Source organism: Furipterus horrens, unplaced genomic scaffold (assembly GCF_987537825.1).
Source record: "Furipterus horrens unplaced genomic scaffold, mFurHor1.1.pri manual_scaffold_3, whole genome shotgun sequence".
Lineage (NCBI taxonomy): Eukaryota > Metazoa > Chordata > Mammalia > Chiroptera > Furipteridae > Furipterus > Furipterus horrens.
Window position 1 is genome coordinate 105,835,678 of NW_028327173.1, and position 25,463 is coordinate 105,861,140.

Here is a 25,463-nt window from a genome sequence, read left to right on the forward strand (position 1 = left end):
TCATATCCAGAAAACCCTGTGCTCCCCTGTTAGTGTCCCCTCCCTCCACTTCCTTGTTAGGGGCCCCTCTTATACACTCACATAGTACTCCCTGCTTTTGAATCATGGTAGTTGTAATTGTCTTCCCCTCTGGCATGTGAGCACCCTGAAGGCAGGAGCTCTGTCTTTAACCCTGTCCCAGTACCCAGCACGGAACAGGACACCTAGAAGGCAGGCCCTCTATAAATGCTTACCGAGTGAATCAAAGAACTATGAAATGAACATTCTATTTATATATATTTAAGAAAATACTGTTTTATGTAATTAATAAGCAATATATATGGTATAATTACTATAAGGTAGAGGAGTTCTGAAATCAGTTCCTAGTTTTTGCTGAAAATACCTTCAATATGTGTGACCATGAAAAGTGCCTCTATTGTAGTGAGCCTGGTTTTCACCTCTTCCAAGCTCCATGGAAACTTTTCTGGATGCCAAGATGCTATGTCCTGGGATTTTCATGTCATAATGGCAGGGCATTATAGTTACTTATGCCCTTCCTCTACCTTTAAGTAATTTCTAAAGAAGTGCTGATTGCATCGCTATTAGAAGGCTTTATTTTCCTTTAATACTCCCTGTAAGATGCTGTTGTATGTTCATTTTCTGCTCCACTTTTTAAGCTGGGAATTTTCCCACTTTGGGGGGCACTTGGGCTTGCTAATGGTATCCGAATACTTAGTGTCCTGATCTGTGTCTCTAAGTCCTGGATTCTGCCCTTCTGTATTCTTCACCATGCTGAGGTGAAGGAAGGACTGCTGCATACTCCCTTTCCTCGTGTGTATAAGTGGGAAGTAACTCTAATTGGGATCTATGTTGTTAAAATTGATTTCCCCACTGATTGCCAGTGCATATGAAATTATAAATTACCAATAGCTTTAACACTTTTCTGCATAAACAACCAATGCTCCATTCTGAATGACCTACTCTGTTTTTGGTGAAGTGGGAGTAACTTTTTTTAGAGCGTAGGTGGATGGAATGATCCTAAGAAGTTCCATTTCAGAACTCTGTTAACAATTTTAAGAAGTGTTTTAAAATTTTAAATTACACATAATCTTTGTAACAATTCAGAAGTATATGCAGTCATGTGCCACTCAACAACAGAGGTGTGTTCTGAGAAATGCACTGGTAGACGATTTCATCATTGTGCAAACATCATAGAGTACACACCTAGATTGTATATCCTACTACACACCTACCTTATATGGTATACCACTGTGGTATATGTGGTCTGTTGTAGACCAAAATGTTATGTGGCTCATGACATAGTAAAATGTGAAAATCTTCACCTACTCCCATACTCCTATGCCTTGCCTCTCCCCCAGGTAGCTACAATACAGTTTAAAGGGTGTCTATCCTTCTAGACCTTTCTCCATGCATTTACACATGTAGATTGTTTGTTTTGAGAACATAACATATGTAGTTTGTTTCCATAAAAATGAGACTGTAATATACTAATTATTCTGTGAGCTTTTTTTTACTTTTTTCCAGGTCAGTAGCTATTCATTAAATTTTAGTAGCTGCATATCATTGTATTGCTGATTAACTGCTTAAAGCTCCCAAAGTGAGCTAATTTTATCAAACCAGGAAGTCTACTTTTGGTTTTGTTGAGATTATGTCTTAGCCAGTTAGCTGTTTTGTTATTTTCCCCCAAGTACTCTTTGAAATCTATGAATCTCTTTTACTTTCCTTACTAGTTATGTAACAGAACCTCTGGGCTGCTCTGATTGAAACAGAACCCACAGGCCATTTAGTTAGGGGCCCGATTGCCTGCCACCAGAATTACAACTCTCAGTACTAGAGTTTAGTGAAGAGAAAAAGAACTGTTTATTTAACAGTTAAATAGATTTAGATTATTTGCGGATTTCTGCCGTTGAGTCTTATGTTCTTTAAAATACCCACAAACACATAGTTCTGCCTCCCCTTACCAGACCAGGCCAGTCTTAGAAAAGTCGGAAACACCGTTTCTCTACTTCCTAGGCACAGTTCAGCTTTACCAATAGCTGTCAATCACTCAATTCTGGTTGGGGAGGTCCTCTCTGCGCCATGGTGCCTTCCAGCTTTTAATGCAGAACTGTGTGGATTCTCAGCCTCCTTGTAAACTGCCTTCTTCTTGTAAACTGCGTGGATCTCCTCTCCTCAAAACCGCATGGCGAGAGCCTCTTAAAGCAGCCTGGAGAGCTCTCTCAAAACTGCATGGAGAACTCAGCTTCTTTAATCTGCATGGAGAACCTAGCTTCTCAAAACCTCATGCAGAAGGCCCCTTCACCAAGCTGGGGGGAGGGAGAGAGAGAGGGAGAGAGAGAGAGGGGGGGGAGAGAGAGAGAGAGGGAGGGAGGGAGGGAGGGAGAGGGAGAGAGAGAGAGGGAGGGAGGGAGGGAGGGAGGGAGAGAGAGAGAGAGAGAGAGAGAGAGAGAGAGAGAGAGAGAGAGAGCGAGCAATCTGGAGAGCCCCCTCCTCCAAACCACATGGAGGAAGAGCCTTGAACCAGAGAGTGAGTGAGAGAGCGAAACAGCGAGAGCACGCCAGAGCTAAAATGTCCGCAGCTGCTTATATATCCCTGACTGCATCCTCTGATGCAGTGGGTGTTGCAACCAGTTCTGACCATTCACAGAATCCTACGCAGGCTCTGTAGGCTCCTTCCGTACCATCCCACAGTTCAAGACTCCTCCCATCTTCTTGGGCCTTGGAAGTATTAAAGTCATTTTGCATAACAAAGACACTAGCAACTAGCCCCAGGCATGCAAAGGCGTCTTAAAAGCTGCTTCCTTTTCCCCATCCCCCAGCCGCAAACTCTGGGGTTTGTTTTTGGACACCTCTGTTTCTGTAACGGTTATGCTTACGTATTTGTAGTTACAATTTGCTGTCAGAGTTTACTATTATAATAGTCATTGTTAAATTTTACTTCAATGTCTCACACATGTGCCATAAACAAACACCACTACACTTTCAGTGTAATGTTACACTTCTCCCATGCTGCCACTTATCTCCTGGTGTTCCTATTTTAACCATTTCATACCTAATATTATTTGGGCTATATTAACATATCAAGCCAGGCTACATTAGCCTTGGTAAAGCTGGACATTGGCCAGTTACTTGTGTTTAAATATTTGATACTCACCCTGGCTGGTGTGGCTCAGTGGATTGAGTGCCAGCCTGCAGACTTAAAGGTCACTGGTTTAATTCCTGGTAAGGGTACATGCCTGGGTTGTGGGTCAGGTCCCCAGTTGGGGGCATGCGAAACAACTGATAGATGTTTTTCTCTTTCTCCCTCCCTTCCCCTCTCTCTAAAAAAATAAAAATTAAAAATATATGTTACCCCCCCAAAATATCTTTTCCATTACAGTGACTTTTGAACATACAAAAATGTATACAGGATAACAGTATAATAACGCTGCACATACTATTGTTACATAACCTCTGGGCTGCTCCAATTGAAAACAAACCCACGGGCTCTTTAGTTAGGGGCCCAATTGCCCGACGCCAAAATTATAACTCTCAATACCAGAGTTTAGTGAAAAGAAAAAGAATTGTTTATTTAACAGTTATATAGATTTAGTTATTTGCGGATTTCTGTTGTTAAGTCTTATGTTCTTTAAAACACCCATAAACACATATCCTTGCCTCCCCCCTACCAAACCAGGCTAGTTTTAGAAAAGTTAGAGAAACCGTTTCCCTACTTTCCCAACACAGTTCAGCTTTACCAGTAGTGCCAATCATTCAATCCTGACTGGGGAGACCTCGTCTGTGTTATGGGGTCCACCAGCTTTTAGTCCAGAACCTCATGGATTCTCAGCCTCCTTGGAAACTGCATAGTTAGTCCTTTTGTAATCCACATGGTCAGTCTGTTCCTTTTCAAAGCAGCAAGGTACGTCCCTTCCTTAAAACTGCATCGTCAGCCTCAGTCAAATCCGCACAGTCAGCCTGGCTAAAATGTCTGCCGCTTATTTTTAAATCCCTGACTACGTCTTCTGATGCAGTGGGTGTGGTAACCAGTTCTGACCATTCACAGAAACTCACGCAGGCTCTGTGTGCCTTTTCCATACCGTCCCCTGGTCCAAGTCCCCTCCCATCTACCTGAGGCTTTGGATGCATTAAAGCCATTTTGCATAAAAAAAGACACTAGCCACCAGCCTCAGGCAGGAGGCATTCTAAAAGCTGCTTCCTTTTCCCCATCCCCCAGCCACAAACTCTGGGGTTTTTTGGACTCCCCTGTTTCTGTAACACTATCACCCAGCCCCAACAACCATAAACCCGCGGCCAATCTTTTAGGAATATCAACCATGTTAAGGTGCACATTATCTCATTTAATTTCACAGCAACTTTGTTAGCTATTATCTCCCGTTTATCTCGAATTGCAAAGCTTGCTTGTAATAAATTCAACTCAGGATTCAGCCCTGTGACTGATACACCAGTGGATCCCGAATCTGAGGTGTGATCAGAACCGACTTGGAAGGAACCTTTAACATAACAGATGCCAGGCTCCCTCCAGACCTACGAAAACCGAATCTCTGGTGATGAGGAAGGGGAGGAGAAAGTCCCTGTAAAGTGAAATCTTACAAAGTTTCTCAACTTATTTTGAAGAGCTAGGTTTGGAAACACTGCCCTACTCTATACTGCCTGCTCTAGCAGGTGGGTCTCAAACCAGGTGTCAGGCATCAACATGACCTTGTTCATTTTAAGCTCTAAAATTCCTCATTACATTCAGCGTTGGCCCCGAACGCCTGCGTTTTCTTCTTTTTTTTTTTCAAAAATCAAGACTACCAAAACTAAAACGCCGCTGGGAAGAGAGTGGCATTTTCTCGTGTACGGATTGCTAGGGTCGATGTGGCCGGAGGGCAGTCAAACACAGATTGGCTGACACTAACCTCCGGATAAGCCAAAGGTGATCAAGTCTTAAGCTCAATCACAACGGGAACTTCTCGTTTCCTTTAATCCATCTCAGGGGCTTACATATTGCGTCCCACCCCTGCGACTAACCAAGGAACGGGCCCACATCACCACTCCTCCCAAGGGAGACCGGAGGGAAAGCCGGAGATAGCCACCAAGACAGAGCACAGTCCCGCAGGCACCTACCCCGTTAGCAGAGTTACACGTAATCCCCAACCAGTACTCCAGTCGGTTCGAGTAGGCGGGGCACGCAATAAGGCCGACCAGGCGCGGCTCTGGGAGGCCTCAGGCCCCGGCCCCGCCCCCCCAACGGCCTCCCAAACTCTAAAATTTGCCCCGCCCGCAATTGCCTGCCCTGTGATTTTCAAGGCGTCGCGCAGGAAGTGACCTCACGACGGTGGCGTGGAGACGCGGGCACTTCCGGCGGCCGTGGCTGTTGGGGTGGGTGTGGAGCGAGCAGCGACTGAGTTTCTTGGTTCCCTGTCGTGACTGGGCCGATTGGCGTGGTGTGCGGAGGAGGCGCAGGCCCGACGGCTTGGAGGTGGGAGGAAGGGGCGGCACTGGTTTGTGGGCGCTCGTGGGAGGGGCCTTCCGGAGTTGCCAGGCGGGTTTGCTTTTAGGCTTCAAGGTTCCAGGCCTCCTAGAGAGGCGGCGCATGCTGGGGGCCCCCTGGGGCACGCAGAGGGCCAGGTATTAGGGACTGTCTCGGGGGCGTGGTTAGCGGTGGGAGGCCGAGGGCCGCGGGATTCTGAAGAGTCTGGGAGAGCTATGAGACATGCAGCTTTTAAGCGGCCTAGGCTCTTGGTTTAGACTTGGTGGTGGCTGCTGCAGCTCGCCCACTCATTGCTTCATACCTCAGTTTCCTTTTGCACAGTAGAGCAGGATGGCAGGGAAGAGCGCCAGTGCCACATCCATGACTGGTGGCTTGAGGACAGAGATGAACTGGGGTCTAGAAGGCAAGGGTAGCTGAGAAAGTAATGGTACCTGCCAGGGCCTGGCTTCTGCTGAATCCTGGAAACTTCTTGATTCTTCCTGCTGTTGGTGTAAGGCTAAGCTTCTTATCAGTGCTTTTTTGTGATACTGATTTAATTTATCAATAATTGACTTGTTGAAGTGGTTACAATGTCTTGCTGTGTGGGAGTCATAGTTCTCACCTGCTTGACCAGTTGGTTTTCAATAAATCTGATTCCATAGTTTCTGGAATTCTAACAGTACTCTCCCGTGGTAACAGATGAGGAACTGGAGACCCAGAATGGTTTTTGTTTTCTTCCCTAACCACAGACTAAAGTGATTTCATTCTGCTGCTTGTTGATATTGGTCTTAGTGCCACCGAAACATAAGTGACTGTCTTCTGAGCAGGTCCATATTTCGACTGGAAACCCCTGATAGATTCCGTTTTTTTTCTTTAATTTTTAAATATATTTTTTAGAAAGAGGAAGAGGGAGAGAGAAGGAGGGAGAAGGAGAGGGAGGGAGGGAGGAAAGGAGAGAGAGAGAAAGAAAGAAAGAAAAAGAAACAGAGAAACATCATTTGTTGTTCCATCTATCCACGCATTCATTGGTTGATTCCTGTATGTTCCCTGACCAGGGATTGAATCCCCAATTTGGGCACGTGGGGATGACACTTCAGCCAACCGAGCTACTTGGCCAGGGCTCCAGTCTTTATTTTTATGAATAGCAAATTAGGTGTAGTGAGCACAAAATTTCTATTTGTTGGTTTCTCTGTATGAAGTGAAGATGGTTACAAATAATAGCTTTTTGATTACTAAGAAGTTTTTGGTGGAGCTTCTTTGTGGGGGTAGGGCTGTGTCTTTCAGACTTTTGACCTGTGACTACATCATGACTCAGTGTACCCCCTAAATGCATAAAGTGAGTGCATGCAGATGCACACACATGACACAAGTTTTCTCTTTCTACATATGATGCCCTCTGATGTTATTTCATTAAAAGAAAAAAAGTAGATTGCAACTCACTAAATGGACTTTGACTACTAAAAACCTATACTTTGAAAACCAATGGACTAGAAAATGTTTAAGATTCTTGTGATTCCTGAGACTGTAATTAATTCAAAGTGGAAAATGTGTCATTTTTCTGTTTTTTCAGTCAGAGTAGCAGGGTTACTAGAGTTCTTATAAATTCAGCAGGTCAACAGGATAGGACATCCTATCTATATCAAAGTGGATATAGTATCCATAGTGATGGTGTCTGTTTTAGCAAGGTATTCGTTAAGTCTTTTATGATGGCCTGGTGGGTAAGATGGGGGTATTTGCCAGATTGTGGTAAAAGTAGGTGACTTTGAATATCTGTGTCTGGAGGGGTTTGATTTATGCACACAAAACCACTGGGATTCCGGTGATCTGAGTTGAGGCTCTGTCACTTTCTTTATACACAGAATGTCTTTGAAGCCTTAGCTGAAAGATGTGCTTAGCAAATTTATGACGTTGATGAAGTGAAGAGAGAAAGTATCTGGTTAAATTCAAAATTTGCCCAGTGCAACTTAATAAAATGGAAAGGTAATATAAACGGTGAAGAATTTCACTTGGGCCTCCCAAAATCAGCTATACCAGTTAATGAAGGTAGAGATGTGACTTAGGAGGGTCTCATGTAATAAAAAAATGTGGAATCTCAGTCATCTGAATCAGTGGTGTGGTTAGCCTGTGAGAGGAACTGATGTGAACTGCAGTAGTAGATTGCATTAGGAAAATGTAAGATCAAGGAAGGGTGCATCCCTTGATCCCAGTACTGGTTGGCTCAAACCTGGAATATTAGGTTTAGGTCTGGTATCCTACAAAAATAAGTTAACTTTGAGGTTAGAAGTTAAAAGGAGTCAGGATTTGTCAAATTTTAAAAAGTAATTTTTTATTGGCTGTCAGAAGACACGGTGAAGTTGCTTTGGCATGAATGATTCTTTTTCCCCATGTCATTTCAGGCGTATTCAGAGTCAGTGTGGCCTTAAAACATTTTTGCTGAGAGTGTCCAAAACATTGGGAATTTTTGTATTTCTTATTTTTAAGTTGGCATCTGAAATTTTTCATCATAAATTTTAATTCAAGCATTTAATTTTAAAAAGTTAAGGATGTAATTTACAACATTGTAAATATTGACTTTCTAAAAATACAAAGCTATCTAAATACAATAGCAATTTGATTTTTTTTTTTTTTTTTTTTAATCCTCACCTAAAGGTATATCTATCTATTGATTTTAGAGAGAGGGAAGGAGGCAGAGGGGAGAGGGAGAGAGAGAAAGAAAACCATCAATGTGCGAGAAACATTGATTGGTTGCCTCCAGTACATGTCCCAACCAGGGATCAAACTGCAACTTAGTGGTACGTGCCCTGACCGGGAATCGAAATGCAACATTTTGGTGTACAGAATGATGCTCCCACCAACTGAGCCACCCAGCCAGGTTGCAGTTTGATGTTTTTAAAATATACAAATGCCCTGACTGGTATGGCTCAGTTGGTTGGGCATTGTCCCACAAAGGGAAAGGTCACTGATTTGATTCCTAGTCAGGGCACTTGACTGGTTTGCAGGTTTGGCTCTGTATGAGAGGCAGCTGATCATTGCTTCTCTCCCTCTTCCTCCCTTCCTCTCTCTATAAATAAATTAAAAAAATCATTTAAAAATTATTAAAAAGTAAAATATAGAAATAACCTTTATTATATTGAAAACCTAAGGTATGTATAAATGTTATATTACATTACTTGATTTTCAGATGTTAGGCCAGTCTTGTGTTCATGTAATGAACCCCACTTAGTCATGGTGTATAGTACTTTTTATATGTTCCTGAATTCAGTTTACTAATATTTTGTTAAGAATTTTTGTCTGCGTTCATGAGAGATATTGACCTGAGGTTTTCTTATGATGTCTTTGTCTGGCCTTAGTTATCAGAGGGACACAGTTTACCCTTGAACAATACAGGTTTAAACCACATGGATGCACTTATACCTGGATTTTTTTCAAAAATACAGTTGGTCCTCCATATCACTGGGTTTCCACCTTTGCAGATTCAATCAACCACAGATCGAAAACAGTACTTTTGATCCTCGGTTGGGAACCCATGGTTGTGGAGGGTTGACTGTATGCATTGTTTCGTGCCATTTTATGTAAGGTACATGAGCATCCATGGGTTTTGGTATCTGCGGGATGTGGGGTGTCCTAGAACCAATCACCTGTGGCAGCGTTAATTTTTGGGAAGAGTCAAAGGTTATACAGGGATTTTAGACTGCCCCTAACTTCTACATTATTCAGGGTAAACTGTACTACCTTCATAAATAAGTTGGAAAATGTTCGTTCCTTTTATATTTTCTGAAAGAGTTTGTATAACGTTGTTAATTATTTTTTTCTGTATGTCTGATAGAATTTACCACTGAAGTCTCCTGGGCCTGGGCTTTTCTTTATGGGAAGATTTTAAATTACTAATTCAATTTCTTTACTTGATTTAGATCTATCCACATTTTCTATTACTTCTTGAGTCAGCTTTAGTCATTTGTACCATTCTGGGAATTTATCCATTTTGTATTTTTCCTTTTTCTTTTTGAACTTGTATCCATCCATTTTTACACAAAATTTTATCCTAAAGCAGGAGTCAGCAAACTTTTTCTGTAAACAGCCAGCTTTGTGAGCCATATAGACTCTGTCATAACTACTCGACTTTTTTGTTGTATTGCAAAAACAACCACAGACAACAAACAAACAGCTAAATATGGTTGTGTTCCCATAAAACTTTGTTGGTAGTGAGGCAGCTTTGGCCCATAGGCTATAGTTTTCTGACCCCTGTCCTAAGTAATAAATTTTATGATAGAAAATCTTTTATTGATAATTCAATTATCTAGGCAGATCAAGTTTATGAAAAGTAGTGTGGAAATTGATCCCTTGCTTGCATATTTTTGTGTACCCCTAGGGATATGTGTATTTTGAAGATTGGGACTTTATTTCCAGGATGTCGTAGGAGTAATTCAGGTATTTTTTGTAGTTTTGTTTGGGTGAGAAGGGAGGTGGCCCTCATAGTATGACCTTCTAGGACCAAATATCAAGTCCCCTATTTCTCCAGTATTCTCTTTGCTAAAATGAGACTTTTAAAATGGAATTTGCTATATGGTAGAAACTGTATAGATTGTGTCAGTCTTCATGATGGTCCTGTGATATGGTGGCATAATTGGTATACAATATTCCCTCACTTATTGCGGGTATTACGTTCTGGACCTCCCTGCAATAGGCGAATATCCGCGAAGTAGGAACCTTACATTTATTTTAGTATTTATATATATTTTAAGGCTTTATAAACCCTTCCCACACACTTATAAACTGTTCCCAGTCCCTTATTAACCTTTCCCACTCACTAACCTTTTCCACACTTTTATAAACACTACTTATGTTCTTAAACATATTCTACACTCTTAAACCTAGGTAACTTCAACAGCATACGTATACAGTACCGCAAAATCACACGATATAGCGAAAAATCCGCGATAAATAATTAAATATAATATTTTAAAAAATCCCACGATACAGTGAGGACATGATAAGTGAACTGCGATATAGAGAGGGACTACTGTAATTCCCATTTTTGTAGTTGAGACTCAGATTAGGATAATTTGCCCAGGTCATAGCGCTGATAAGTGGTGAAGTCCAGACGTGAACCTGGGCATGTGATGTCTGACCTCAGAAGTCCATGCTGTTTTTACTATGCTGCCTTTTATGGAAGATACGGACTTAGTACTAGGATTGTACAAGATGTTTTCTTTTAAGATCTCTGCCATTCCCAAGATTTTGATTCTATGAATACCTTTTCAGATAGAGGCATGGAAAGATACCTAGTTTTTCAGAAATTGATAACTAACCACTTACTCATCTACAGCTGTTGATTGTAATTGTCCTTAGCATACCACGGAGTTGCTCCTTGGATCTGAATGCTGTGAGTGCTGTCTGTTGTGGCAGCTTAGATGGAAGTTAGGTTTGTAATTGACAGGTTGTTTATTTGTAGTTTATGGAACATTTGGCAACTGCTTCAGTTGCATAACACGTGGAAAACTATTTTGGGCTACCTGACTGTTCTCTAAAGGCTTCTTAGAAGAGAAATAATACAGTAAAGTCTCATACTTAGTGTGGCATTTGGTAGTCTGGAAATCCTGATAGTCTAGCCTTTCAGCAAAATAGTCTCATATTTACAGTTTTCTATGACTTCCTATATACTATGCCCAGCAAATGTGGGTATACTTGTCCATCACAAAGACATAGAAGAGTGTTTAATCCTTTATTCATAATAGCCTCTAAACTGGAAATAACTCAACTGTCTATTGACAGTAGAATGGGTAAATCCATTAAGGTATAGTTATGTAATAGAATACTACATAGTCATGAGAAAGAATGAACTGTTGGTACACGTAACAAGTGTGAATCTAAGAGATGTACCATGGAGTGAGGAAGCCAAATACTTTAAAAAGAGGACCTTTATGATTTCATTTATATGAAGTTCAAAAAACAGGTTGTGCTGTTTTTCGTGATAGATATCAGAATAATGACTTACCTTTGTGGGTACACAGTAGAACCTTATGGGGTGTTTGAAGTATTCTGTGTCTTGATTTGGATGGTGGTTATGTGAGTGAATTAATATGTAAAAATATATTGAGCTGTACATATAAAATATGCAGACTTACTATTTATGATACCTTGATAGAAAAGTAGAAAATAACAGGCATCCAAGATGGGTTCCCTGTAGCTTCTCTATCTTCTGCTTCAGCTGTAGCTCTTCTTTTGACGTGAAGGGGTTAACCCTATAATCAATGAAGCCCCCTTCCTTTATGTGTTCATCTGATTAAGAACCCAGATGGTGGAACTCCGCCTGATTTACTGTTTTCAGTAAATAAAGAAATTTTCCTTATAGAATACAGGCATGCCCTGGCGATATTGCAGGTTTGGTTCTAGATGACTGCAATAAAATGAGTATTGCAACAGAGTGAGTTGTAATCTTTGTTGTTGGAGGCACTTGCATTCAATTTGTAAAAAATTCAACATCTCTGTAGCACAATAAAGTGAAGCTCGGTAAAATGAAGCATGCCTGTCAACCTGTCTGCTAAGTTTGAATGATGTATTAATGTTGTATTTTACATAGAGGGACGTTTCTGATAATAAAAGGACAGTTTGTTACATATTGAATGGTTACTTATTATTTCATTTTTTAAACTATATTTTATTGATTATGCTATTACAGTTGTCCCAATTTTCCCCCTTTGGCCCTCTCCCCTTGGTGCCTGCTTTCCCTCCAGCAATCCCACCCCCCTTAGTTCATATCCATGGGTCATGCATATCAGTTCTTCGGCTTCACATTTCCTATATTATTCTTAACATCCCCCTGTCTATTTTGTACCAACCAGTTATGCTTCTTAATCCCTCTACCTTTTCCCCCTTTCTCCCCCACCCCCCTCACTGATAACCCTCCAGATGATCTCCATATCTATGATTCTGTTCCTGTTCTGGTGGTTTGCTTGATTTGTTTTTTTTAGATTCAGTTGTTGATAATGGTGAATTTGTTGCCATTTTAATGTTCATAGTTCTTTTTAAAAATATGCTTTATTAATTATGCCATTACAGTTGTCCCAATTTCTTTTGCCTTTGTTCCCCTCCACCCAGTGACCCACCTACCTCCAGTTGTTCCCCCCACCTCAGTCCATGCCCATTGGTTGTGCATATAGTTGTTCTCAACATCTTCCTGTCTACTCCACTTCCTTCTACTATGCTTCTTAATTCCTGTACCACCTCCCTCCCTTTCCCCCTCCCCCCCCGACCTCCCCCCATAATGTTTCCCATACCTTTAATTCTTTTCCCACTCTTGTTGCCTACTTAGTTTGCCTTTGTTTTGATTCCCTAGCTTCTGTTGTTGGTTGTTGTGATGCAGTTTTCATTTTAATGTTCATAGTTTTGGTCCTCTTTCTCCTAAACAAGTTCCTTCAACATTTCATATAACAGTGGTTTGGATCTGATGAACTCCTTCAGTTTTATTTTGTCCTGGAAGCACTTTCTCTGCCCTTCTATTCTGAATGACAGCTTCGCTGGATAGAGTAATCATGGTTGTAGGTTTTTGCTTTCCATTACTTTGAATATTTCTTGCCAGTCCCTTCTTGCCTGCAGAGTTTCTTTAGAGAAATCAGCTGATAGTCTTATTGGGACCCCTTTGTACATAATTCTCTTCTTCTCTCTTGCTGCTTTTAAGGTTCTCTCTTTATCCTTGATTTTTGACATTTTGATTATAATGTGTCTTGGTGTGATTCTCCCTGGATCCAGTTTTTTTGGAATTCTCTGTGCTTCCTGGACCTGTAAGTCTATTTTGTTCCCCAAGTTAGGGAAGTTCTACTTCATTATTTTTTCACATAATTTTTCAGTTTCTAGTTCTTCACCTTCTGGCAACCCTATGATTTGGATGTTTGCCCTAGTTTCAGCAGGACTAACCTTCATTCCTTCCCAGTTTTGCTTAAGATCTGCTGTTAGGTCTGTAAGCATTCATATAACCAAAGCTCTGAACGGTGCCTCAGAAAGGTTTCCTATATGCTGAGCTGTTAGATTAGGTATTTTCTGTCTGGTCAGCTGCGTCACCAGGATCTCCATCATGATCTGTGCCATCCTGACAGTTTTGTGTTTACCTTTGCTTCCTGGGCGGGGCTGTCTCACCTCCTACGCTATCGGAGGCAGAGCCCTGTGCACTGGTCACTACCAGGCGATCCTTTTCACCACACTGTGGCCACTTTATGTGGGGGCTGGGATCAAAGATGGATTCCTGCCTTTTACTCGTTACTGAGAGACTGGGAGTCTCCTCCTTCATCCCCACGCCCTCCGGCCTTCACAATCCGAGGCAATGGGGATCTGCCTTCCCTGGTGTTGGAATCGCAAGCTGACAGGTTTGGTCTGCAGCCAGGGGTGCTCCGCAGGCGCTTCTCACCTCCCCTTAAATACGGGTGTCTGTGCTCACCGCTGTCCCACTGCCGTCGCTGCAGCTGCTGCCGCCAGTACAGCTTGACCTCTCCACCTCAGCTTCACCCCTCCTACCCATCTGGACGAGCACCACTTCTTTATAACTTCATATGTTGGACTTCCATGTAGCTTTATTTTCTGGAACTTCTGGTTATTTCTGGTTTTGCAGTAGTTGTATTCCTTCTTAGTTGTGGAGGGAGATGGAACGTGTGAGTCTAGGTCTCCATCTTGGCCGGAAGTCTTAACATTCATAGTTTTGATCTTTTTCTTAAATAAGTCCCTTTAACATTTCATATAATAAGGTCTTGGTGATGATGATCTCCTTTAGCTTCAACTTGTTTGGAAAGCACTTTATCTGCCCTTCCATTCTAAGTGATAGCTTTGCTGGATAGAGTAATCTTGGTTATGTAGCTCCTTACTTTTCATCACTTTGAATACTCTTGCCAGTCCCTTCTTGCCTGCAAAGTTTCTTTTGAGAAATCATCTGACAGTCTTATGGGAACTCCTTTGTAGGCAACTGTCTTGTTTTCTCTTGCTGCTTTAAGATTCTCTTTTTAACTTCTGGCAATTTAATTATGATGTGTCTTGGTGTGGTCCTCTTTGGGTCTAGCTTGTTAGGGACTCTGTGCTTCCTGGACTTGTATGTCTATTCCTTGACCAAATTCGGGAAGTTTTCTTTCATTATGATTTCAAGTATGTGTTCAGTTTCTTGCTCTTCCTCTTCTCCTTCAGGCATCCTTATGGTTTGGATGTTGGTATGTTTGGAGATGTCCCAGAGGCTTCTTAGTCTATTCTCGTTTTTTGAATTCTTTTTTCTTCTTGCTGTTCTGATGAATGCTTTTTTCTTCCTCATGTTCCAAATCATTGATTAGATTTTCAGCCTCATCCCCTCCACTGTTGGTTCCCTGTAGATTTTTCTTTACTTCATTTAATGTAACCTTCATTTCTGCCTGGGTCTTTTTTATGCTGTTGCCATACTCAGTGAGTTCTTTGAGCATCCTGATAACCAGTGTTTTTTAACTCGGCATCTGATAGGTTGGTTATCTCCATTTCATTTAATTCTTTTTCTGGAATTTTGTTGTGCTGTTTCATTTGGGCCATATTTTTTTGTCTCCCAAATTTGGCAGCTTCCCTGTGTTTGTTTCTGTATATTAGAGCTGCTTTGGCTTTCTGTCTTAGCATGGACTATTGTAGAAGAGTGGACCTGTACATTGTGTGGGGTGTAGCCTTAGGTGTTCACCAGGGTGGGGCAACCTGGTTTCACCATTTTGTGGTGGGGGAGGGCTTGGAGAAGGAACAGTGCCACTGCCTGTCTTCTGGAGGTATGCCCTGGAAGGGTGTTGTCTCCCTGTTTCCAGTCAGTTTACTTTCTCCCCCTATGCCACCTGTGTTCTTCCAGCTGTTGCCCTGGTGCTGTACTCCTGATGGGGTGAGTCGGTGTAAGTCCTAACTCCTTGTGGGCCCTTTAAGAGGAGTCTCCTAATAATCCAGCAATTTCTTTGCCGCCCCAACCCCCACTGGTTTTTACAGGCAGAAGTTATGGGACTTATCTTCCAGGCACTGGAACCCTGGACTGCTGCATGGTCTGGTGTGGGGCTGGGATCCTCCCTCCCAGGTGTCCCTCCTGATCTTCATCCACCACATGTGAGTGAGGGATCACCTGTTCCACTGCCTCCTCGTGCCGCCTGCAGCTCTGCGCCTCTGTGCCACTCTACCGCTCTCCTTTATCTCTGCCCCTCCTGGCCATCTGTCTTCTTTAAATCCTTGATTGTCAGATTTTTATACAGCTTAATTTTCTGATGGTTCCAGGTGTTACTAGTTTTGAGATCTGGTCGTAATTCATTCTGTGGTTGTGTGAGCAGGTGAAGAGTGTCTACTACGCCTCCATCTTGACCAGAAGTTCTGTTTCTTTAAATGATATTGGGAATTTGATGTGGATTGCATTAAATCTGTATATTGCTTTGAGTAGTATGGCCGTTTTAACTACGTTGATTTTCCTAATCCAGGAACACGGAATATCTTTTCATTGTGCCTTTTTCAATCTCTTAATAATGCTTTGTAGTTTCCAGTATATAGGTTCTTCTCATCCTTTTTAAAGTTTACTCCTAGGTATTTTATTTCTTTGGTTGCAATGCAAAAGAAAATTTTTAAAATTTATTTTTCTGAACTTTCATTCTTTTAAAAAAATTTTTTTAATTAATTTATTTATTTTAGGGGGGACCGCCGCTCTGCAACAATTCCCCCCTCTCAGACTTAAGACCCTTTATAATATTATAGAGGACAATGGGCAAGGTCTCATGCTCCTCTAGCTGCTTCAAGCTGGCCGTGGTCGTCGTCCTACCTACCCTTGGGTCCAGAAATCCCTAATAAGAGTGGGGGTGTGGAGGGGAGGGTGGCCTTCCCACATGGGGAAGGATCTTGCACACTCCAGGTCAGTTGGCTGTCCCCGGACAATGGCATGCTTGATTTAACAGGCTGGCATCCTTGTTGTATTCTAGGGGCAACAGATTTGGCAACAGGGTTAAAAGGCATCATTCAATTCATAACCACTAGAAGACAAAAGACAGTGATTAATTTTTCAATGTCCCACCGTAGGAAAAACAAAAGCTTCTTTGGAGGAAGGTGTGCAAGGCACGTCACACCTGTCCAAAGCCCTTTTGCCCATTATACTTAGTTTGGGCTGAGGGGAATATTTTAGGTTTCCCCCCTCTCAGACCTCTGGGCCCTTTCTGTTCAAGTCATTAGAATAGGAAAGAGAAACCAGTTTTAAAGTGAAGGCCACAGACCACCCCATTCTTCACCAATCCAGCCACTTAGTTCAGCCAAACCATTGAGTCTCAGGAGGCAGCGATGCAGACACAATTAAGTGAGGCCTGTACATACAATCACTCAGGTAATGAGATGATAGGCTTATGCCCTATGAAAACAGAAAACACATGTTAATTTATTCAGTCTAACCCACAAACCAGTCCCTAAATCTGTGAGACTGTCTTACTGGGAAGACATCCAGTTGCAAGGCATTTGACATTCTTCTTGCCTGTGAATTAAGCATCTTTGATAATGTCACTGAACTTTCATTCTTAGTGTATAGGAAAACAGTGGATTTTTGTACATTGATTTTGTATTCTGCAACTTTACTATATTTGTTTATTCTAATAGTTTTTTGGTTGTCTTTAGGGTTTTTTATATACAGAATCGTGTCATCTGCAAAGAGTGAGACTTTTATTTCTTTTTCTTGCCTGATTGATCTAGCTAGGACTTCAGTACTATGTTGAATAAAGGTGGTGAGAGTGGACATCCTTGTCTGGTTCCTGATTTTAGAGGAAAAGCTTTCAGCTTTTCGCCATTGAATATGATATTGTCTGAGGATTTGTCATATATGGCCTATATTATGTTGAGGTAGTTTCCTTCTATACCCATTTTTCTTACATTTCTATACTCATTTTGTTGAGTGTTTTAATCTAAATGGATGTTGTATTTTATCAAATGCTTTTTTCTGCATCTATTGATAAGATCATATGATTTTATCCTTTTCTTGTTAAATGTTGTGTGTTACATTGATCAATTTGTGTATGTTGAACCATCCTTGTGCCCCTGGAATAAACCCCACTTGATTGTGATGTGTTATTTTTTTAATGTATTCGATTTGCTCATATTTTGCTTAGGATTTTTTTGTTCGTATTCATCAGAAATATTGGGTTGCAGTTTTCTCTTTTAGAGTTATCCTTGCCAGGTTTTGTTATCAGAGTTATGTTGGCTTCCTAAAATGTGTTAGGAATTATTGCCTCTTCCCCAGTTTTTTTGGTAGAGTTGAGAAGGATAGATATCAAATCTTTGAATGTTTGGTAGAATTCACCAGTGATGCCATCTGGTCCTGGACTTTTTTTTTTTTTTGGGCGGAGGGTGATGGTTTTTCAGTTTCCTCACTGCTATTGGTCTAGTTAAATTTTTCATTTCTTCATGATTCAGTCTAGAAAGGTTGTATATTTATAGGATGAAATTTTTCTTGAAGTGCTTCACTGCCTGGGAGGTAGCCTCCAATGGAGTGATATGGGGATGGAGCAAGATTAGACTGAATACCTTTTAAAATATTTTATTACAGTACCATTATTTTAAATGATAACTATCTAAACTTATCCAGAGAATGATTTGGTTTGAAAAAAAATGTTTTCTGCTCTGGTACATTGTACTCTGATAAAAAGGTGATTTTTATCTTTTGACTGACTGAAGCTGTATCCTAAGAAAATAATTTAAGACAAACCCTAAATGAAATTGATCATTGCTGCCTTAATTGTAGTTCTCAAAAGTGGAATTATCTGAATATCCAATGAGAAGAAAACCATGATATGTGAATGCATTGGAATAGTATGTGCAACACAGAAGATAAGCCTTTGTACTAAGAAGCTGACTTTATGCTCTGGTTAGAAGTGTGTAAAATATCCAATATAATCTCTGGGTTGGAAATACCAGCCTGTAAAATGGGATAGTTAAGTAGCTCTCTCATAGGGTTGTCATGCGATTGGAAGGAAAAAATGCCTTGAAAGATTAAACTCGTGCCTGAAATAGTAAGTGTGCAATAAATGCTAGCTGCTGCTGCTGTTCTTACACACTATGATGGTACGTGTATAACAGATGTGGGATTCTTTGTGTTCCAGTCACCTCTTATTTTCCTGAAGGTGATTTTTCCCCTTTCTATTTCAGAGTCTAACCACCACTTACATAGGTCTTGAACCCATCAACTTTTTCCTATCTCCATTGATGTGGCCTATTTTAGCTTACTGTCACCTCTCAGATGGACTGCTGTAGTAGTCTCCCAACTGGCCTCATGGCCATCTGTTTTGCATCTCCTCCAGTTTGTATTCTATAATGATGATTTTTGATGAGCACAACTTTTTAATTTTTATGAAACTTGTTTTAACTTTTATGTTTAGATAGTTTATTTCATATTAATTTTTTTATCTGGTATGGGATAGGAACAGGTTATTTTTTCTCACATATATCCATCCAGTTCTAGCACCATTTATTGAAAAATACTTTGATTTCTCCATGGATTTATCTTGGTACCTTAATCAGAAGTCAGTTGACTATATGTGTATGGGTCTGTTTCTGGACTGTATTGTGTTTCGTTGCCTGTCTATCCTTGCAACCATATCACACTGATTTCTATAGTTTTATAGTAAATCTTGACATAAGGTAGTGAAACATCTTACTTTGCTTTTATTTTTCATAATTATTTTGACTTTTCTATTTTGCATTTTTATATACATTTTAGAACCAGTCTTTCAGTTTCTCCAAAAAGGCCGGCTGGGGTTTTTATTGATATGTATATATTTGATATATAGATCAATTTGGGGAGAATTGACAACATTAAACTTTCAGTCCATTAATGTGGTACATTTCTGCATTTAGATATTAAAAATTTTTTTTCAACAGTCTTACTAGTGGAGATCCTGCACATTTTTCATTGGATTTATTCATAAGTATTTTATGTTTTTGATACCATTATAAATAGTATTTTAAAATTTTATTTTCATTTGTTTGTTGCTATTCTGTAGCAGTTGTCTGTTTTACATTGAGCATGCATCCTGTGACTTTGCTAAATTCGCTTATTAGTTCTAGCATGACTTTTTTGGCTGGGTACATTCCTTAGGGTTTTGTATAGTTTACAGATAAGGGCAGTTTTACCTCTTCCTTTCCAGTATTTATGCTTTTTAGTTCTTGTTTTATTGCACTGGCGGGCAGTGGTGTTGAATAGAAGTGATGAGATTAGACGTCTTTTCCTTGTTCCAGTCTTAAGGGAAAATAGATTCATTATTTCACTATTAACATAATGTTAGCCATAATTTTTTTGTAGACACTAACCACCATTTTTGATGGGAGTGGAGATTGAATTTTGTCAAATTATCTTTGTGTGTTTATTGATATAATATTGTCATACATGATTTCCTCATTTATTTTAACATAGTAGAAGACATTGGCTTTTTAAAATCAAACTTATTTGAGATAATCGTAGATAAATGTACACTATAATTACCTGCATATGTAGGTGTATATGTTTTATAGTTATATGCACATGTAGATACATATGCATTAGAAGAAATGATACGGAGATATTCTGTGTACCCTTCCTGGTTTTCCCTGTTGGTAACATCTTACAAAAGTATAGTAAAATATCACTTGCTGTGAGCAGAGCAGGGATGTGTGGCTGGACAGCCCTAGGTCTCCTGAAACCATGGTGAAGTTGGGGAAAAATTATGTGGAAAAGGACACCAAGCTGGCACTGCTGGAGGATGGTTTCAACACCATTTTGCTGATAATGCCTCTTGATGTGTAAGTCAGCTGCAGTTTCGCGCCCCCAATTAGGTGATTGTGAAAGCTGAAACTGACCGGCTAAGATGGAGGCATAGGTAGACACGCTGCGACTCCCTCCACAACTAAGAAGGAAAACAATTACCTCAAAACTGGTGACAACCAGAAGTTCCAGGGAATCAAACTGCATGGAAGTCCGTAAAGATATAAAGAAGAACTACTCATCCTGACAGGTAGGAGGGGCAGAGCCAGGGTGGAGAGGGTGCAGTGTGGAGGCAAGTGGCGGTGGTGACAGCAGCTGTAGCTAGCTGGCAGAAATCACTTCCCATATGGGATGGTGCCTCTCTGTCAGGAGGGACACCTGGGGAGCACTCCCAGCACCAGACCACGCAGCTCACGGTTCTAGTGCCAGGGAAAATAAAGCCTCATTGCTTCTGACTGTGAAAATGACTGGGGCTTGGGGCAGAGAAAGAAACTGCTGGTCTCTCAGCAGAGTCCGTTTATTTAGAGGGCCCCAAAGGTCTGAAACATCTGCAGATCCACCCACCCTGGGAACCATGGCCAGGGCAACACAGAGGCACCATTCCCATACGGGAGGTGGGAGAAGTGCCTGGAAAGGGGATGAGTGCTGAGCAAGCGACATTGTTCCCTCTCAGACACCTTCCCTGTGTACAGCACCACAACATGGTAAAATGGGTCACCCCATACTAACGAACACCTAAGGCTCCGTCCCTTATAACGTAACAGGTGTGACAACTCTTCCTAAGACACAGAGGCAAACACATGAGCCTGTCAGGTTGAGGAGGCAGAGAAGTATGACCCAAAAGGAGGAACGGATCATAATTCCAGTAGGAGAACTAAGCTACGAGATAGCCAAACTAACAGATGCAGAATTCAAAACAGTGATAATAATGATGTTCAGACTTGACAGACATGACTGAATACAGAAAACATAGAAGGGAAGAAGGGAAGGCTATGTTAGATGAAACAAAGGAAAATCCTCATGAAACCAAAGGTAAAGTGAAGGAAACCAGGGTTCAAATCAACTATTTGGAACATAAAGAAGAAATAATCAACCAAACAGTACAGAATGAAGAAATAAGAATTGAAAAAAATTGAGGAGAGGCTTAGGAAGCTCTGGGGCAACTCTAAACGTACAAATACCTGAATCACAGGGATGCCAGAAGGAGAAGAGGAAGAGCAAGAAATTGAAAACGTATGTGAAAATATAAGGAAGGAAAACTTCCTAAATTTGGCAAAGGAAATAGACATACAAGCCCAGGAAGCACTGAGAGTCCCTAAAAAGCTAGACCCAAAGGGGACCACACCCTAAAAAACTAGACCCAAAAGGCACACATCATAATTAAAGATAGAATAGCAAGAGAAAAGAAGAGTTACCTACAAAGGGTTCCTTTAAGACTGTCAGCTGATTTTTCAAAAGATGCTCTGTGGCAAGATGGGACTGACAAGAGGTATTCAAAGTGATGAAAAGCAAGGACCTACCACCAAGATTACCCTATGCAGCAGAGCTATAATTTAGAATGGAAGGGCAGATAAAGTGCTTCCCAGACAAGGTAAAGCTACAGGAGTTCATCATCACCAAGCCCTTATTATATGAAATGTCAAAGGGACTTATTTAAGAAAAAGAAGATCAAAACTATGAACATTAAGAAGACAGCAAACTCAACTATCAACAACAGAACCTAAAAAATAAAATAAAATAAAAACAAAAACTAAGCAAACAACCAGAACAAGAACAGAATCATAGATGAGTTCATTGAACTGGGAGAGGGAAGGAGGAGAAATGGGGAAATTGTGCAGGGATTAAGGAGCATAATTGGTTGGTACAAAACAGGGGGAAGTTAAGAATAATATAGAAAAAGGTGAAGCCAAAGAACTTACATGAACAACCCATGGACATGAACTAAGTGGGGGGTAGGATTGTTGGATGGAACGGGGGTACTGGGTGGAGGAGAGCAAAGGGAAAAGAAATTGGGACAACTGTAATAGCATGATCAATAAAATATACAAAAAAAAAAGGACTTCCGGCCAAGATGGAGATCTAGACAGACACGCTGTGTCTCCCTCCACAACTAAGAAGGAATACAACTACCTCAAAACTAGGGACAACCAAAAATTCCAGAAAATCAAGCTGCATGGAAGTCCAACAAACAAAGAAAGAAGAAATACCCAGAGAGGTAGAAGGGGCAGAGCTGGGGCGGGGAGGACTCAGTGTGGTGGTGGCAGCAGCGACGGCAGTGGCAAGTTGGCGGAAAATGCAGTCATGCAATTTAAAAACTAGAAAGGGACACCTGGGGAGCACTGCCAGCGCCAGACTAAATCGCGCAGCTCACAGTTCCAGTGCCAGGGAAAATAAAGCCTCATTGCTTCTGACTGTGCAAACCAGTAGGGGTTGGGGCGGAGGAAGAAACTGCCAATCTCTCGGCAGGGTCCACCTGTTTGAAGGGCCCCCACTGTCTAAGAACGTCCGCAGGCACACCCACTCTGGGAACGATAGCCAGGGCAACAGCTAGAGGGGTGCCAGTCCCATACAGAAATGGGAGAGGTGGCTGGAAAAGGGACAAGTGCTGAGCAAGCAGCATTGTTCCCTCTCAGACCACTCTCCCAGATATAGTGCCACAAGGTGGTGAAATGGGTCCCCCTGTACTGACGCATACCTCAAGGCTCCGCCCCTTACAACGTAACATGTGCAACAGCTCTACCTAAGATACAGAGGCAAACAAACACAGGAGCCTGTCAAGATGAGGAGACAGAGAAGTATGGCCTAAAGGAGGGAATGGATCAAGGTTCCAGTGGGAGAACTAAACGATGAGGAGATAGCCAACCTAATAGATGTGGAGTTCAAAACTCTGGTGATAAAGATGCTCAACGGCTTGACAGGTATGTTTAAGTATGGCAAACACATAAGGGAAGAAGTGAAGGTTATGCTAAAATAAATGAAGGAAAATCCACACAAAACTGATGGTGAAGGGAAGGAAACTGGGGTTCAAATTAATGATATGGAACATAAGGAAGAAAAAAACAGTCAGCCAGTACAGAATGAGGAAACAAGCATTGAAAAAAATGAGGAGAGGCATAGAAACCTCTGGGACAACTTTAAACGTGCCAACATCTGAATCATAGGGGTGCCAGAAGGAGAATAGGTAGAGCAAGAAACTGAAAGCTTATGTGAAAAAATAATGAAGGAAAACTTCTCAGATTTGTCAATGGAAATAGACATACAAGTTTAGGAAGCACAGAGTGTCCCAAACAAGCTAGACCCAAGGAGGACCACACCAAGACACATCATAATGAAAATGCCAAAAGTTCAAGATAAAGACTCTTAAAAGCAGCAAGAGAAAAGCAGAATTACCTACAAACGGGTGCCTATTACTATAAGCTGATTTCTCAAAAGAAACTTTGCAGACAACAAGGAACTGGCAAGAAGTATTCAATGTTATGAAAAGCAAGGACCCACAACCAAGATTACTCTACCCAGCAAAGCTATCGTTTAGAATGGAAGGGCAGATAAAGTGCTTCAAAGACAAGGTAAAGCTGTAGGAGTTCATCATCATCAAGCCATTGTTATATGAAATGTCAAAGGGACTTACTTAAGAAAAAAATCAAAACTATGAACATTAAAATGACAACAAACTCACAACTATCAACGACTGAATCTAAAAAATAAAAACAAAATCCAACTAAGCCAACCAGAATAGGAACAGAATCATAGGTATGGGGATCATCTGGAGGGTTATCAGCTGGGAGGAGGAAGGGGGAGAAATGGGAAAGCGGTGCAGGGATTAAGAAGCATAATTGGTACAAAATAGGGGGAGGTTAAGAATAATATAGGAAAGGGTGCAGCCAAAGAACTTATATGCACAACCCATGGACATGGGTGGGATTGCTGGAGGGAAGGGAGGTACTAGGCGGAGGGATCAAAGGGAAAAACAACTGGGACTACTGTAAGAACATTCAATAAAATACACTTTAAAAAATAAAAACAAAAGCAAACTGAGCAAACAGCCAGAACAGGAACAGAATCATAGGTATGGGGATCATTTGAAGGGTTATCAACTGGGAAGGAGAAGAGGGAGAAATGGGGAAATGGTGCAGAGACTAAGAAGCATAATAGGTTGGTACAAAATAGACAGGGGGATGTTAAGACTAATACAGGGAAGGGTGAAGCCAAAGAACTTATTCATATGACCCATGATCATGAACTAAGAGGAGGTGGGATTGTGGAGGGAAGGGTGTACTGGGAAGAGGGGAGCAAAGGGAAGAGAAATTAGGACAACTGTAACAACATAATCAATAAAATATACTTAAAAAAAAAAAGAAGAAAACGGACTGAATATGGACCTGACTGAGAAAGCTGCAAAGGGTTTGTTTGTTCATAAAAGAGCTGAGTTCTGCGTGTCTGAGAATTTTAAGGTCTCCATGCTGATCTTCATTGCCCTGGCCTTCCTCACCTGTGTCATCTTTCTGGTCGTCTTCAAGGTGTACAAGTATGAATGTCTTTGTCCTGATGGCTTCATCCTCAAGAATGTCCCATGCATACCTAATGTCTTGGTGACTACTAGGCCTGAGCAAGGCCACCCCACATACCCTCTGCTCTCTGGATAAATTCTACCCGGTCCTGAACCACTGCAATCTGCCAAGCAGAACATCACCTGCTCCGTGTTGCAGTGGATTTCTGTGCTGTCAGAAGAGGAGCTGTCGGAGGAGCAGGAGACTAAATCCCCTAGGAAATAAACTTAGCAAGCTAGGCAAGTTCCTTACAATGTGTCACCTGAAGGTAACAAAGGGACTTTGAGGGATATTTCATTTAAATAATTACTAATAATTTATAGGTTATTCATTTATGGTACAACCATTTCTGATTGCTAATGCTGCTTTGCAAATAAAACTTGCTGCAGACCACCCATGGGCCTAAGATCAAGTGCATATCAGCATTGCCTAAAGAGCTCTGATACCACATTTCATGTTAAGAAATCTTCATTTAGTTACTTTGCTGGGATTTATTGGATGCTGTCAAAAAAATTAATTTACACTGGATATGCAAGGTGTTGGATTTCAGATAAATAATGCATTTGTGGAATTGATTTTTTAAACCATCTTGCTATTTGCAGACCTTACACCCTAGCCACATCCAGAGTGATTCCCTGCTTTGCTCAGAGCAAGCAGTACTCCCTGTCCCCTACCCCCATCAGATGGCACCAGCACTGATCAACAAGACTCACTAGTGAGCAGTATAGAGAAGGAA

General features: G+C 41.2%; 1 protein-coding gene and 1 pseudogene across 1 annotated transcript in view; both read left to right on the plus strand.

Moving 5' to 3' along the window:
* The first annotated feature begins 5,330 nt into the window (after positions 1-5,330).
* Positions 5,331-25,463, plus strand: part of EDC3 (enhancer of mRNA decapping 3) — an 85,913-nt gene continuing 65,780 nt past the window's right edge. The window contains exon 1 of the mRNA XM_090270017.1: positions 5,331-5,464. The gene's annotated coding sequence lies outside the window, so the exon portion shown is untranslated. The remainder of the gene's footprint in view (positions 5,465-25,463) is intronic.
* LOC150015668 (neuronal vesicle trafficking-associated protein 1-like) lies at positions 20,121-24,996 on the plus strand (annotated as a pseudogene).